The 17,984-nt window shown below is 38.8% G+C and overlaps 1 pseudogene; it reads left to right on the plus strand.

Moving 5' to 3' along the window:
• Positions 1–17,984, plus strand: part of LOC143435594 (large ribosomal subunit protein uL6 pseudogene) — an 85,459-nt pseudogene that overhangs the window by 25,529 nt on the left and 41,946 nt on the right.

The raw sequence follows: 17,984 nt of genomic DNA on the forward strand, positions 1-17,984 counted from the left end.
AGGGGCCACTGAACTCAGAGCAGTGGGTAAGAACAGTTGCCCACTGCCCTACTCCCCAGAGCTACAACTGGGAGTAGGGTTCTTTCAGGACCCACCAGGCACTCAAACCCCACCCCTGTGGAATACCACTCCCCTTTCACCCCTCCCCTGGTCCTTGTGACTGGGGCAGACACCTAGCTGGTCTGCTTCCATGAAGAAACCATATCCCAAGACATCCTACAGGAGCAACTAAACTCAGGGCAGTGGACATGATATCCTGAGACATCTTAGAGGAGACACTGCACTCAGAGCAGTGGACACCTAGCTGGTCTGCTCCCACAAAGACACCTTATTCTTAGACATCCTAGAAGAGACATTGCACCCAGAGGAGTGGACACCTAGCTGGTCTGCTACAGTGGAGACACCATTTCCTGTGACATCTTAGAGGAGCCACTGTACTCACAGCAGCTGGAGCTCAGGACCACAGGATCACAGAGACATCTGGACCCTGAGGAGTTCTGACACAAGCAAGATAACTGGCTCCAGTCAGAGACAGTGAGTGCAGGTATCACTAGAGTTAACCAAATTGGTGAAAGGCAAGCGCAAGAACGTAAGCAACAGAAACCAAAGTTGCTTGGCATCGCCATAACCCAGTTCTCCCACCATAGCAAGCCCTGAACGCCCCATCACACCAGAAAAGCAGGATTCAGAATTAAAAATCACTTCTCATGATGATGATAGAAGACTTTAAGAAGGACATAAATAACACTCTCAATGAATTTGAGGAGAACACAGGTAAACAGGTAGAAACCCTTAAAGAGGAAACACAAAAATCCCTTAAAGAATTGCAAGAAAACACAACCAAACAGGTAAAGGAGTTAAACAAAACCATCCAGGATCTAAAAATGGAAGTAGAAACAATAAAGAAATCTCAAAGGGAGACTGCCCTGGAGATAGAAAACCTAGGAAAAAGATCAGGAGTCATAGATGCAAGCAGCACCAACAGAATACAAGAGATAGAAGAGAGAATCTCAGGTGCAGAAGATACCATGGAAAACATTGACACAACTGTCAAAGAAAATGCAAAATACAAAAAACTTCTAATCCAAAACATTCAGGAAATCCAGGACACAATGAGAAGTCCAAACCTAAGGATAATTGGTATAGATGAGGGTGAAGACTCCCAAGTTAAAGGGCCAGTAAATATCTTCAACAAAATTATAGAGGAAAACTTCCCTAACTTAAAGAAAGAGATGTCCATAAATATACAAGAAGCCTATAGAACTTGAAATAGACTAGATCAGAAAAGAAATTCCTCCCATCACATAAAAATCAAAACATCAAATGTACAAAGAAAGAAAAAAATACTAAAAGCAGTAAGGGAAAAAAGTAAAGTAACATATAAAGGCAGATCTATAAGAATTACACCAGACTTCTCACTGGAGACAATAAAAGCCAGAAGATCCTGATATCATACAGACCCTAAGAGAACCCATATGCCAGCCCGGACTACTATATCCAGCAAAACTATCAATCACTATTGATGGAGAAATCAAGATATTCCATGACAAAACCAAATTTACACAATATTTTCCCACAAATCCAGCACTTCAAAGGATAATTGATGGAAAACTCAAACATAAGGAGGGAAACTACAACCTAGAAAAATGCAAGAAAGTAATCTTCCAACAACCCCAAAAGAAGATAGTTACACAAACATAATTCCACCTCTAATAACAAAAATAACAGGATATTTCTTACAGATTGGAAACATAAACAGGACCCAGAATTTCGGTGCATACAGGAAATGCACCTCTGTGAAAAAGACAGACACTACCTCAGTGTAAAAGGATGGAAAACAATCTTCCAAGCAAATGGTCCCAAGAAACAAGCTGGAGTAGCAATTCTAATATATAAAATCGATTTTCAACCAAAAGTAATAAAAAAAGATAAGGAAGGATACTTCATACTCATCGAAGGAAAAATGTACCAAGATGATCTCTCAATTCTGAACATCTATGCCCCAAATGCAAGGGCACGCACATACATAAAAGAAACTTTACTAAAGCTCAAAGCATACATTGCACCTCACACAATAATAGTGGGGGATTTATATACCCCACTCTCAGCAATGGACAGATCATGGAAACAGAAACTAAACAGAGACACAATGAAACTAACAGAAGTTATGAACCAAATGGATTTAACTGATATCTATAGAACATTTCATCCTAAAAGAATATGACTTTTTCTCAGCACCTCATGGTACCTTCTCCAAAATAGACCATATAATTGGACACAAAACAGGCCTCAACAGATATAAAAATATTGAAATAATCCCTTGCACCCTATCAGACCACCATGGACTAAGGTTGGTCTTTAATAATGACAAAAACAATGGAAAGCCCACATACCCATGGAAACTGAACAACACTCTACTCAATGACTTGGTCAAGGAAGAAATAAAGAAAGAAATTAAAGACTTTTTAGAATTTAATGAAAATGAGACTACATCATACCAAAACATGTGGGACTCCATAAAAGTAGTACTAAGAGGAAAACTCATAGCTCTAAGTGCTTACAAAAAGAAACTTGAGAGAGCATACACTCACAACTTGAAAACACACCTGAAAGCTTTAGAACAAAAATAAACAAATATACCCAAGAGGAGTAGATGGCAGGAAATAATCAAACTCAGGACTGAAAGCAACCAAGTAGAAATAGAAAGAACTATACAAAATATCAACAAAACCAGGAGCTGGTTCTTTGAGAAAATCAACAAGATAGACAAACCCTTAGCCAGACTAACCAAAGGGGACAGAGACAGTATCTAAATTAAGAAAATCAGAACTGAAAAGGGAGACATAACAACAGAAACTGAGGAAATAAAAAAAAATTATCACACCCTACTACAAAGGCCTATACGCAACAAAATTGAAAAATCTGGATGAAATGGATAATTTTCTAAACAGATACCAGGTACCAAAATTAAATCAGGAGCAGATAAACCATTTAAACAGTCTCATAACCACTAAAGAAATAGAAGTCATTAAAATTCTCCCCACCAAAAAAGTCCAGGACCAGATGGCTTTAGTGCAGAATTCTATCAGACCTTCCAGGAAGACCTGTGATCAAGTAGGCTTTATCCCAGGAATACAGGGATGGTTCAGTATTTGGAAATCCATCAATGTAATCCACTACATAAACAAACTCAAAGAAAAAAACCACATGATCATCTCACTAGATGCTGAGAAAGCATTTGACAAAATTCAACATCCCTTCATGTTAAAAGTCTTGGAAAGATCAGGAATTCAAGGATCATACCTAAACATAGTAAAAGCAATATACAGCAAGCCAGTAGCCAACATCAAACTAAATGGAGAGAACCTTGAAGCAATCCCACTAAGATCAGGGACTAGACAAGGCTGCCCACTCTCACCCTACCTATTCAATACAGTACTGGAAGTCCTAGCCAGAGCAATTAGACAACAAAAGGAAGTCAAAGGGATACAAATAGGAAAGGAAGAAGTCAAAATTTCACTATTTTTCAGATGATATTTTAGTATACTTAATGGATCCTAAAACTTCCACCAGAGAACTCCTAAACCTGATAAACAACTTCAGTAAAGTGGCTGGATATAAAATCAACTCAAACAAATCAGTAGCCTTCCTCTACTCAAAGGATAAACAGGCTGAGAAAGAAATTAGGGAAATGACACCCTTTACAATAGTCACAAATAATATAAAATATCTTGGAGTGAATCTAACCAAGCAAGTGAAAGACCTGTATGACAAGAACTTCAAGTCTCTGAAGAAAGAAATCGAAGATCTCAGAAGATGGAAAAATCTCCCATGCTCCTGGATTGGCAGGATTAATATAGTAAAAATGGCCATCTTGCCAAAAGCAATCTATAGATTCAATGCAATCCCCATCAGAATTCCAAATCAATTCTTCATAAAGATAGAAACAGCAATTTGCAAATTCATTTGGAATAACAAAAAAACAGAATAGCAAAAACTATTCTTGACAATAAAAGAACTTCTGGGGGAATCACCATCCATGACCTCAAACTGTACTACAAAGCAATAGTGATAAAAACTGCATGGTATTGGTACAGAGACAGGCAGGTAGATCAGTGGAATAGAATTGAAGATCCAGTAATAAACCCAACACACCTATGGTCACTTGATCTTTGACAAAGGAGCTAAAACCATCCAGTGGAAATAGGACAGCATTTTCAACAAATGGTGCTGGTTCAACTGGAGGTCAGCATGTAGAAGAATGCAAATCAATCCATTCTTATCCCCTGGCACAAAGCTCAAGTCCAAGTGGATAAAGGACCTTCACATAAAACCAGATACACTGAAACTAATAGAAGAGAATTTGGGGAAGACCCTCAAATACCTAGGTACAGGTGAAAAGTTCCTGAACAGAACATCAATGGTTTATGATCTAAGATCAAGGATTGACAAATGGGACCTCATAAAATTGCAAAGCTTCTATAAGGCAAAAATCACTGTCAATAAGACAAAACAGCAATCAACAGATTGGGAAAATATCCTACATCCCATAGAGGGCTAATATCCAATATATACAAAGAACTCAAGAAATTATACTCCAGACAACCATTATTAAAAATGGGGTACAGAGCTAAACAAAGAATTCTCAACCGAGGAAACTTGAATGGCTGAGAAGCAACTTAAGGAATGCTCAACATCCTTAGTCATCAGGGAAATGCAAATCAAAACAAACCTGAGATACCACCTCATGCCTGTCAGAATGGCTAAGATACAAAACTCAGGTGATAGTAGATGCTGGCGAGGATGTGGAGAAAGAGGAACACTCCTCCATTGTTGGTGGGATTGGAAGCTGGTACAACCACTCTGGAAATTAGTCTGAGGGTTCCTCATAAAATTGGACACAGCATTACCTGAGGACCCAGCTATACCACTCCTGGGCATATACCCAGAAGATGCTCCAACATATAACAAGGACACATGCTCCACTATGTTCATAGCAACCTTATTTATAATAGCCAGAAACTGGAAAGAACCCACATGTCCTTCAACAGAGGAATGGATACAAAAATGTGGTACATTTACACAATGGAATATTACTCAGCTATTAAAAATAATGAATTCAAGAAATTCTTAGGTAAATGGATAGAAGTAGAAAATATCCTGAGTGAGGTAACCCAATCACAAAAGAACACACTGATTTTTTACTCACTGGTATTTACTCACTGATAAGGGGATATTAGCCCAAAAGCTTGAAATAGTCAAGATTCAACTAACAGACCACATGAAGCTCATGAAGAAGGAAGACCAAGTGTGGATGCCTTGGTCCTACTTAGAAGGAGTAACAAAATACTCAAGGGATTAAATATGGAGACAAAGTGTGAGACAGAAACTGAAGGAGGGGCCATCTGGAGACCCTTCCACCTGGGTATCCATCCCATGTGCAGTCACCAAACGCAGACGCTAATGTGGATGTCAGGAAGTGCATGCTGACTGGAGCCTGATATGGCTGTCTCCTTAGAGGTCTGCTAGAGTCTGACATATTCAGAGGCAGATGATCACAGCTAACCACTATTCTGATCAAGTGTTTCCCAATGAAGAAGTTAGAGAGAAGACTGAAGGAGCTGAAAGGATTGGTGACCCCATGAGGAGAGCAACAATACCAACCAACCAGAGCTTCCCAGGGTCTAAACCACCAGCCTGGGAGCACATAGAGAGGGACCCATGACTCCATCTGTATATGTAGGGGAGGATGACCTTGTCGGGCATAGGTGGGAGAGGACATCCTTGGTCCCATGAAAGCTGAACACCGAGTGGGGGGTGAATTCAAGGGTGGGGAGATGGGAGTGGGGGGGTAGGTGGGGGTACATCCTCATAGAAGCAGGAGGAGGGGGATGGGATAGGAGGTTCCTGGATGGTGGGGGGAATGGGGTAAGGGGTTAAAATCTGAAATGTAAATGTAATTTCTAATAAAAAGGAAAAAAGTATAAAGCTATTAGAATAAATTAACATAGATTTATAATACATTTTATTAAACACTTAGTTTTGGTATTTTAGCACAGCAATAGAAAAGTAGGTAAGATAATCTAAGGTTTTCCATGCCAATTCCTTGAACAATGGTGAACAAAGCACAGTTAGCTCTCAAAATCATGCTTGTTTTGGAGGAAAGTTACAAAATAATTCTAAGTTAAACAACTATTTATCTAATAATTATTTATCTAATCTTTTCCATAATACAGCTTTGGGATAAAGTTTTCGTTCAAAGTGTAGAAACATATCCTAGGATTTTTGGTATACTATAGAAAGTTGTATTTTCAGAAATAAATGCTATTTTAAACTTTAGCCAGCAGTGTATAAATCAGTCTGTTGCATAGAAGCCTATGACTTTTGTGACTATTATATGTTATATTTTTCTCATTTTCAATATCTTTTTGACAATCGAATAAGAAAACTGTATATCAGTAGTTTGATTAGTAGATCTTTAATTATCGGTAAGCCTGAATATTATTTTTATATATTTAGTGATTTACATTCTTGGTTGTTGTCTTAGTCAGGGTTTCTATTCCTACACAAGCATTGTGACCAAGAAGCAAGCTAGGGAGGAAAGGGTTTATTCAGCTTACACTTCCACATTGCTGTTCATCACCAAACGAAGTCAGGACTGGAACTCAAGCAGATCAGGAAGCAGGAGCTGATGCAGAGGCCATGAAGGGATGTTACTTACTGGCTTGCTTCCCCTGGCTTGCTCAGTTTTCTTTCTTATAGAACCCTGACTACCAGCCAGGGGTGGTGCCACCCACAGTGGGCCCTCGCATCATTGATCACTAATTGAGGAAATACCTTACAGCTGGATCTCATGGAGGCATTTCTTCAACTGAAGCTCTTTTCTCTGTGATAACTCCAGCTTGTGTCAAGTTGACACACAAAACCAACCAGTACAGTTGTCAATTTGACTACGTCTGGAATTAACTAAAACCCAAGTGGCTGAGTATACTGGTGAGGGTTGTTTTTCTTAGTTAAATCATTTGAAGTGGAAAGGCTCACATTTATTCCAGATCTTTTGAGGTGGGAAGATCTACCTTTAATCTGGGCCACATCTTCTGCTCACAGCCTATATGAAGGACATGAATAAGGAAGCTTGTTCTCTTTGCCTTCTTGCCCTCTTTCTAGCTGGGAAGCCTATTCCTTCACTGGCATTTGAACCTGCTTCTTCAGGATTCCAGTGTATACTGAAGACCAGCCGAAACATCCAACCTCTTGGACTGGATTCTTGGGCCTTTCATTGGTAGACAGTCACTGTTGGACTAACTGGACCATCGTCTGTAAACCACTCTAATAAATCACCTTTATATATTCATTCTATCACTTCTGTTCTCCTAGAGAACCCTGACTAATCCAATACTGTTACACATATCACTGGTAAATCTTCTTTTGTGGATTTTTGGTGTGTTATATGCATGTGTATGTGACTGTCAGCACACATACATGAGCATGTGGATTTAAGAGGTTCGTATTAGGGTCTCTTTCTGCGTCTGGACATTACCATTACAGCTGGACTGAGTGGCCAGCAGGTCCCTGGATTCCCATTTCTTTTTCTGCAGGACTGGAATTGTAGGCACACAAATCTGTGCTTGACTTGTACATAGGTACTGTGAGTCCAACCTTAGTGCTCACACTTGGCCAGCAAATACTTTACTTATTGAACTATCTCCCTAGCCTTAGACTTTCTGTTCATTCATACCCATTGCAATTTTTTGCCTTTTTCATATGAAGCCTTCACCTCATCATATTTGTTGCAATTTTTCCAGCTTGCATTGCTTCGTAATATTACAGCTTATGACTTCAGTGACCTTAAAAATACTTTTTGATGTTTTTCCATAGTTTCTCTGCTTCTATCCTAAAATCAGATTGACATTTAACTTTATATTTGCACATTAAATTGTCTTCTACACCTTTTAAGTTTTTGCTTGTTTGTTTTTTTTTTCCTCTTTTGAAATGGGTCTTTTCATGTTACCATGGATGGTATCTAACTCTTAGGCTCAAATTATCTTCCTGCCCCAGCCTCTCAAGTGGTTGGTACTACAGGTGCAAACCTCCACGCCCATACTTGATTTTACTATTACTATTTTTTTTTTAAAATTAATCCAGGAACTCATTTGTGATTCATTTAGGCATGAACTTTAAAGAACTGTACTCTTGGTTGTTTTTCTAGTAGTTTAACAACTTCTCTTCACGAACCTGATTGAATTGCTTTACTTGAAATAATTTTAGGGAAGAATTGACATCTTAATAATTATTTGCCTTGTTTATTATACAAGCACTTCATATTTCTCTCCTTTTTATGCCAGGATTTAAAAAAATTATCTTTGAGCTAATTCATGGTCTCTTCAAATGGGCCCTGCTTATTTCTTGGATTTTTTTTCTAGTTGCTTCCTGTTATATAGTGGTAGAGCTAATGGAGTAATTTTCTCCTGTTTCATTTTCTCTCGGTTTGTTGCTATTATATAGGAAGACTGTTGGTTTTGTATGCTTATTTTATACACTGCCACTTATTAGTTCTCTTAGACTTTTAGTTGATTGATTCTCCTGGTACTTTGAGGATGGCAAACATATAATCTAGAAGAACTGTAATTATGAATCCTTTTTAACTAGCAACGCTTTGAATTCATTTTTCATGTTTTACTAGTAGCACTAAAAAGTGTCCATAATGTTGATTGTAGGGAGCATTCTTGCTTTGTCCTTGACATTAAAGTGCACGGGCTTCCAGGCTTTTATCATATTTTTAAATACGATACTGGTATTTGGATTAAAAAAAAATAGGTCCTTATGTTAATATACATCTTTCTCTTCATGTTCATTAAGAGAAATTGAATTTATTCAAATGAAATTTTCCATTTGTGTTTATAAATGCCGCATTTTCTTTGCTCTAATGCTCTGATGAATAATATGAATAATTTTCATTATGTTGAACTGTACTTATGTGTTCCCTTTCATGCCACGTTGGATGCATTTTGCTGGGATGTTCCCTGGCAGTTTTCCACCCACACTCATAACTAAAACTGGTCTGATGCTTGTGCACGAGCCCTTTCTCAGCTAGGAACAAAGATTACGGTAACAGAAAAAATATATTGGAAGGCTTCCAGTTTTAACCTTGATTTAAAATGTTTTAACTATCATTTGGATTTCTTGTCTTTTCCTTTGTTATCTGCTACTTCTGTATTTCTGTTTTATCCAACAGTCAATATAACTATTTCCTTGGACTGTCCTCTCTAAAATGGTGGAGACAGACTTTCTATTTACTTCCCTTCCTATCCTCAACTTCCTGAAGCATAGATAGGTATAAGGAAAGGAACATGTAAATATTCCATTATTGGGAATGTTCCATTATTGGGAAACTTTGGTGGCTGGCTTTAGCTATTAGAATTATTCATTTATGTTCCACCAAGGTTTTCTCACTAGCTTCACATTTATCAATTGTCCTTTTATGGCCCCTCTTGTATATTACTTACGCTCTCAGTGCTTTACAGAAGCTATTTAACTCTGTGCTTTCCAGTGACCTTTTAGTTGACAAGTTGGCTTTTTCTGTTTTCATGTTTTTGCCTGTCTCTAGTTCAGTGGTTCTCAACCTGTGGTTTTGTGACCCCTTTGGGGGGGGGTCTAGCAACCTTTTCACTGTGGTTATCTAAGACCATTGGAAAATAAAGATATTTATGCTGTGATTCACAACAGTAGCAAAATTACAGTTATGAAGTAGCAATGAAAATAATGTTATGGTTGGGGTCACCACAACACAAGGAACTGTATTAAAGGGTCCAGCATCAGGAAGGTTGAGAACCACTGCTACTGGAAATATTGTTAAAGCTCTGTTCTTGGTTTCTGCCTTGTGTATTTTCCATTCTTGCTGAACCATTTCAGACTATTACTGCCTCATGTTTTTCAAATCTCATCTGTTCTAAAATTGTTTACATTTGTGTTTTCGTTCCACAGGATTTCATCTTCAACATTTGCCTTTCCCTCTTATACATTATTAGTAATAGAACTTACGTATTTGTCTTTATACAAAAGCCAACAATGAAAGTTGTTGGTATGGTGATTAGTACATGATAGATGATCAAGAAGTGTTATTTCTGTTGGGCTTCAGTTTTAAATTTCCCGATGCCTATTGAACATTGTGTTTTGATAGCCTTCTGAAGCCCCAAGTTTACTATTTGAACAACTGAACTCACAAATTTGCTTTTATTCATTTTTTCTCCATTTTCCCCGAGTTCTCATAGTTGTAGCTATTTACTACTCTCCTATAACTCACTGGTCTCAAGCAACACAGTGTCTCGTGGCAGGAAAAGCAGAGAATGGAGAGTACATACTTTGTTTTAGACAGTAGGCAAGATATTGACATTCAAAAATGTTGGCTTACAACTTGAGACCCATCCCATGTGCAAGTACCAATCCCTGATACTATTAATGATATTCTATTATGCTTGCAGACAACAGTCTATTATGGCTGTCCTCTGAGAGGCCTCACCTAGCAGATGATTCAGACAGATGCAGACACCCACAGTCAAACAAACAGTGGGTAGAGCTTGGGGACTCTTAAGGATGAAGAGGAGGAAGGAATGCGCACAGAAGGGGATAGGAACTCCACAGGAAGAACAACAGAGTCAACTAACCTAGACCTCTAGGGCTCTCAGAGACTGAACCACCAACCAAAGAACATACATGGGCTGGACCTAGCACTCCATGTACATATGTAGCAGATGTGCAGCTTGGTCATCATGTGGGTCCTAAACAACTGGAGCAGGGGCTATCCCAAAAGCTGTTGCCTGTCTGGGGACTATGTTCTTCAAGCTGGGCTGTCTTGTCTGGCCTCAGTGGGAGAGGATGCACCTAGCCTCACAGAGACTGGATGTGCCAGGGTGGGGGATACCCAAGGAATTGTGGGAGGTGGTGACTGGGAGGCAGCTGGGAGGCAGGCAGTGAGTGGGATATAAAGTGAGAAGTCAAAATAAATAAATAAATAAATAAAACAAAAAAAGTTGGCCTAATATTGTAAAATCTGTTTTTCCCCCCATCAGAGGCTGGATTTAAAAAAAAAAAAAACATTTAATGTCAGTTCTCCAATTTTGACAAAAAAATTCAGTTTGAAAAAAAATGACTTCAACAAAATACACCTGTGGGCTGATTTTGATCTGCGAGTTTGGGGCTCAAATCTCTGGGTCAGAGATTGTTTTGACTTTCAGTTCCAATGCTGTTTTTATAGGAATTAAAACGATTAGCACTATTGGCATGTGAAACAATACCAATAAACAATACAATAGCTTAAATATGAAAGTCAATATAATTTGTTTGTTTCACCGGTGTGCACATGCATATTAGTCACTACCCCAATCAAGATGAATCGTCTCTTCTTGTTCCTCTTTGATGTAGCTTTCACTACCCACAACCACTGTTCTCATTTATGTGATTTTAGTTTAGTTTCTTTTAATAGACTTCATATAAATGGAATTAAAACTGGTGTTCTGATTTATGTGACTTCAGCTTAGTTTCCCATAATAGACCTCATATAAGTGAAATTAAACATTGTGCTCTCCTTTATGTCTGGCTTATTTCAGTTAGCATGATGTTTTTTTTGAAATTCATTCATTTTCTTACACATTTCTGCAGTACATTATTTTTATTGACATATAACATTTCACTTTGTAAATATATTGCAATTTTTTATCCAGGCTTTCTTCAATGAGTGTTTTGAGATTGTTTCTTATAGGATTATTTTTTAATTTAGTGATAGAATAATTAAAATTATAATGGTAAATGTACAATTAGAAAACCTGGACATTAGTGAGAAAATTAAGCCTTTGATAATGGCTTTTGTTTGAGAGTAAGTTGTCACAGTTTGATTATGCTTGGCCCAGGGAGTGGCACTATTTGGAGGTGTGGCCTTGTTGGAATAGGTGTGTCACTGTGGGCGTGGGCTTTAAGACCCTCATCCTCATTTAAAGGAAAACTTTTTTCTTATAAAGAACATTTAATTGAGGCTGGCTTACAGGTTCAGAGGTTCAGTCCATTATCATCAAGGCAGGAACATGGCAGCATCCAGGCAGGCATGGTGCAGGAGGAGCTGAGAGTTCTACATCTTCATCTGAAGGCTGCTAGCAGAATACTCACTTCCAGGTAGCTAGAATGAGGGCCTTAAAGCCTACACCCACAGTGATGCCACACCTACTCCAACAAGGCCACACCTACTCCAACAAGGCCTTGTCCACACCTTCTCATAGTGCCACTTCCTGGGCCGAGCATATACTAAACCATGCCAGTTGTCACTTTGCTCTACTCTCTCATTTTGTTATAGTCTTGTCTCCTTTGCATCCTCATCACCATTATTTGTCATCTCTTGTTGTTGTAAGAAAACTCCTGTAGTTCATTTCAAATAGAGCAGATGTAGTCCTCGAAGTGCTGTACCTCCCATTTGAGGTACCAGCTCCTGATGGCAGCACAAGCTAATAACTTGTAGAGGGGCTATATGATGCTAACCATATATTCTAATACACTAATTCTATTAAGCTGTACAAGTAAGAGAAATAGCTGGTTTGCAATTCTGAGTTATTCACATTACAAATCTTATTTAAAATATAAACAAGGTGAACATCAGTGTGTAAATGTAATTGGGGGGGGGGGTTCTTCATCCCCTTGCTTCCAAATAACTGTAGGGCATCTCTATGCCCATTTTAGCTCCTGAATGAAAGATATAGAGATCTTATGGCGTTATTAACAAGGTGTCAGCCCTATAATTGGGCAGATACTCATCCATTCTATCTTAATCTAACCCAGTTGGGCTGCCTACCACCACCATGTGGTCTCTTAACTTCAATCTGAATCGTTGGGGGATCAGGACTGAGGATGTGGAGTGAGAAGCGATGGAGTCACATGACGAGTCCTGGAAATCAGACTCTGGAGACCAGCATCAGAGGGCAGATCTGAGTTTATTGCACAGTGCATAAGTTTATATACAGTGTTTGAGCAAACCCCAAGCCCCTAAATCCTTGGTCAATCAAATCTCACCACACTGTCACTTGTGCCAATGAAAGCCCTCCGTGATTAGGTAACTCAGAAGAAGGAGGGGGAGGGGAGTATAATCACGGATGAGGACTTCCACGAAGACAGGGGAAGCATCACCACCCTAGCCATGGTTCCTTTTTGCTGTCTCACTAGTGTGCCAGGAGCCATCTTACATCTAATTTCGTTTAAGACAGGTCAGGATTCTTCCAGGAGTTACAGAAGCCTGTGGTGCCTCCATCCCACTTTTTCAAACTTCACAAGGTTGACTTCCGTATCCCCCACAGGGAGGCAGAGGCAGGCAGATCTATGTGAGTTAGAGGCCAGCCTGATCTACAAAATGAGTTTCAGGAAAGACAGGCTATTATACAGGAAAAACCTGTCTCAAAAGGGAAAAAAAGTATTTTTCTATCCCTAGTCACATCCCCTCAAGACTTGCCCTGGGTCACTTTGCTCCATGTGTGTCCTCATGGAGACTCCCTTGGCACTATGGCAACTCCTCATGGTCCATCACCTTCCTCATGGTGACTTCTTTTTCCTCTCCTTCTTTCAGCATTCTCTTATATCTCCCACACATATCTCTTTGAGACCCTCCCCCCCCCCCCACGCCTCCACACACACACTGGGATCAAAAGTTCTGCTTTCCTTCTTTCTTCTGCCCAGATGTTAGCTGAATCAGCTCTTTATTAACCAATCAGGTGATGGAAAACAATTTTTACATGACTGAACATGCTTGGCCATGCCCATATCTGGCATAGAAATCAGCATCTGAATTCACAGCGCAGAAAACAAGCCCCCAACATCAGCGAATTTATTACTGTGCTAATGTTAGCTAACAATTCGCTGGGAAATCTTCATGAATGCAAACCTTAAGATGTAACAGGAAAATTATAAATATTAGGACATTTGGATGCATGCATTTGCACAGTACACAAATACTCGATTTTGCTTGTCTTGACTTTTCCAACATAAATAGCATGTGACAGATACAGGTACAGTAACTTCTGTACCATTCCAGGATCCTAATATCCCCTTTCTGTTTTTCCTCAGTGAAAACCACTATCCCTATTTTGGTGTTTAATATTTTCATGGGCATATGGAGCCCTTTAATGTTTATATGCCAATAAATGATGTTTCATATTGCTTTTCCTATTTAAAACTTCACATAAGTGACATCATAGATTTTTTCGTTGTCATTCTGCAACTTTTTTTTCAACTTCCTATTTGTAAAAGTTCCCATGTTGGCATAGCTTATTTTACTTCTTGGATTGAATTTATCTGTCACAATTAATGTATCTACCCTCTTGTTGCTCATCATTTAGTCCTCCCAGATTTTATTAATATAATAAATTTATTGGTGAGCACTCTTACCCTTGTATCTCACAGATTCTTATATGTTGTTGGTAGAATATGTGCTCTCTCTTCCTCCATGGGACTAAATGCACTGAAACAATTGCCATGTCTGTACCTCTGAGAATTTTCAGTGGTAACTTGTAATAGATAAGGAATAGACTAAGTCAATGTAATAGAGAGACAAAATTCACTGGGCTAAACAATCTCTAAGTGTACTCTCTCATATAGCAGTTGAGAGTCCAGGTCAAGTAGGTGGCTCTGCTCCAGAAACCCCGATTGCATCTCATTTCTCTGACATACCTTAGGCTAGTGGCTCTCAACTTTTCTTAATGCAGTTTAATACAGTTTCCTCATGTTGTGGTGATCCACAACTATAAAATCATTTTTGATGCTACTTCTGACTATAATTTGGTACTGTTATGAATTATACTTTAAATATCTGTGTTTTCTAATGGTCTTTGGACTAGGTTGGGAACAGTAGACTTAGGTCAGTATAATTCTTAGGGCAAATCTTGATTTTTATGACTATGACTTAAGACTGGTCTTTACATTTTAAAAAATGAAAAAAAAACTTATTTGTCTATAATCAAAGGTTGATTGAAATACTGACATACTCATTTGTTTACATATTATTGAAAGCTATTATTAAGCTATAGAAACAGTATTGGATAATTGTGACAAAGGCTTTATTGCTCATATAGTTCAAAATATTTCTCTGATCTTTCACAGAAAAAGCTTTGTGACCCTTACCTTTGGGTGTTGTCTATTTCTAAAATGGATGGTCATTACTGCTTCTTTCCAGCCATGGGAAAGAAGGATGGAGAGTGATGAGCAGCCAGATTCCTTCTCAGGGGAGAAGATTCCTTCATCTACCACTGGCCAGAGCTTATTTTTTATTGCTTCAATTTCTTCAATATTATTTTCCAGATTTATTTTTCTTCTGCATTTAATTTGTAAAAGCATATATATATATATATATATATATATATATATATATATATATATATATATAAGCTTTTTATATATAAAAAGTCTCTGTGGCTTCTCCTCAGAGACCCTCAACATTGGGCCTATTGATATTCCCTCATAGAAAGTGTGGGTAAGAACCCTCACCTGAGAGCTCAGTCACTTCCTACTTCACTCCGCTACTGGCTGTGTGTAATTCTGCCCTTAACCCCGATGGCCTCAAGGTCTTGGGGGGGGGGTGCTAGAGAGCTAGAGAATATAGACTGTGAAAGGAAAACTGAAAGGGGAAGATTTCATCTACACAGCTGTGGTGAAGTCAGCATTAGTACTGACTGAGACTACTGATATAATAGTTGATGTGAGGTGAACTTACATTTCTGTACGGAAGCCTGATACTAGTTGGTTAACAGAAGTGGACTTTGGTAGAGTTGGGGACTTGGTTTGGTGCTCTATGTGGTGGGACGCAATCCTTTGTTCACATCTCCTCAGGATGTTCATGTGACATGCCTGTATTTATTAAGTAATAGAAATTGCAAAACTGATGTCTAAACCCCATGGCTTTTTCCAATTGTTTCATAGCTATAGTTTCATAAAGGCCAGTGTGCTATTGGGTTATCCAGTGGTGCAATTCACATGATTTAAACACTTTAGAATGGGCTTCAATTCTTCATAATTAAAGAAATCAGTCACGCTAAACTTGAGTTATAATTTCCAAACCCCCTTTCATTTTATGACATGAGGCTAATTGGTGTGCCAAAAGAGACATGTGTACAAGATTTAGAAAACAGAAATAAAGCAGCTATCTTGTCTCTGCTTGTTATTGCAACATTCAGTCAAAGTCAGATGCAGGTTCCTGTGGGCTACAACTGATAGCTTCTCCGAACTTGGATGCAGGACTCTTCTGCACTGGCAGCCTTGCTGACTGAGAATCAGTGGTCCCAGGTAGTGTTTCAGGTTGTGAGATTGAATGAAGGATACACAGTTAGATTTGAATTTCAGACATTTGACATATATGTATGTTTTGCATATGTATTATACATTTACTTTAAATCAGTGCACATATGCATATTGGGGGGTGTGTGTATTCATGAATGAGCTAGCTTAAATTTGTCAGTCTTATCCAATACCAGTTGCAAAGGAAACAGCTATGTGCAGAATTCTCCATCAGAAAGCTGTTCCTTCCTCACTCCAGCAGCTGGATATGCCAGGCTGATTAGTGGCTTACTTCTGTTCTCCAAACTTTCTGTGATTCTCACATTGCCAACCTCTTCCAAAATGTTGCAGTTTTAGTCCTAGAACCAAGACCTTATTCTGTAATACTGATAATGATTCAGCTTTCCTGACTGATTCTTGACTAATATAACGCCACCAAAGCTTTCATGCCTTGTCTGCAGGCTGACTCCAAAATTAGAAAAAAGTACATAAAGCACCATATATATGATAGCATAATCATTGTTCACTGTTGAGTCATGTAATTTGCAAGAAATGCCAAGCCAGTAAATGTGCTAAAATGACTTCACCTCCTCTAATGGTGCCTAGTATTAAAGTGAAATGGATGTTCTCTCTGTGACTATTTCATTGCATTTTCTTATAATCCATCAGTTGAATAAAATCTATTCCAGTTTGCTGATATTTGGCACATAGCTTTTCTGTACTCTCAAAAAGTTTTCCTAGTTTTAAAAGCCGTGTTTATTACCTTCACTCCATTTCTTTCCTTGTCCCTCCCTTTCTTTGGTCATTATTAAGAATGGCTGGGGACCCTCACCTGAGATCTCAGTCACTTCCTCCTGTACTCTTGCCAGCTGAATGCAGTTCTGACCTGCCTCAATCTGGCCTCACGGATCTTGGGAGGTTCTAAGAGAATAGAGGCTGCTAAGGGTTAACTGAAAGGGGACGACTCCATACAGCTGTGGTGAAGTCAGCATTTGTACTGGGGTGAGACTTCTGACACTGCCGCTTTGGGTTGACTCACAAAGTTCATGTATATCATTGAAGGGTTCTAGTAACCTGTTAGCATTTAATGTTTCGAAGGACATTTTTGAATTTTTTTTTTGTTTGTTTGTTTGTTTTGGAAATAGGGTCTCGTATAGCTCAGGTTAGCCTTGAACTTACTATGTAGCCGAGGATGATATTAAACTCCTGATCCTCATGCCTCTACCTCCTGAGTGCTGGAATTAAATATGTAGATTCTCACATCCAACGCTCATAATAATTCCTTCATTCATTTTGAAAACATAAAGCTTTAGCATTCTTCATTCTTTTTGTGCATACATGTAATGTATGTGTATGAAGTAAGTATGTGAGCATATGTGTGCGGCTGTGCTTGAAGGCACTAGTGAAGGCCAGAGGAGCATATGGAGGATCCTCTGTTACTCTCTGCCTTATCCCTTTGGCACAGGATCTCTCATGCACCTGGAAAGGGGCTGCTAGGTAGCAAACCACAGCAGCCATCACCTGTCAGGAGCTATCTAGGACACACTAAGGCTAGTAGGTGGCCTTCCTGGAGGTAGCCCACCATTTTTTGCTTGGTCTACTATGGGTAAACTCTATGAGACCACGTCCAAGAGACTTCATCTCAGGATTGCTTCTTGCATCTGATATGCCTTTCTTGTCATTAT

Source organism: Arvicanthis niloticus, chromosome X (assembly GCF_011762505.2).
Source record: "Arvicanthis niloticus isolate mArvNil1 chromosome X, mArvNil1.pat.X, whole genome shotgun sequence".
Taxonomy (NCBI): Eukaryota; Metazoa; Chordata; class Mammalia; order Rodentia; family Muridae; genus Arvicanthis; species Arvicanthis niloticus.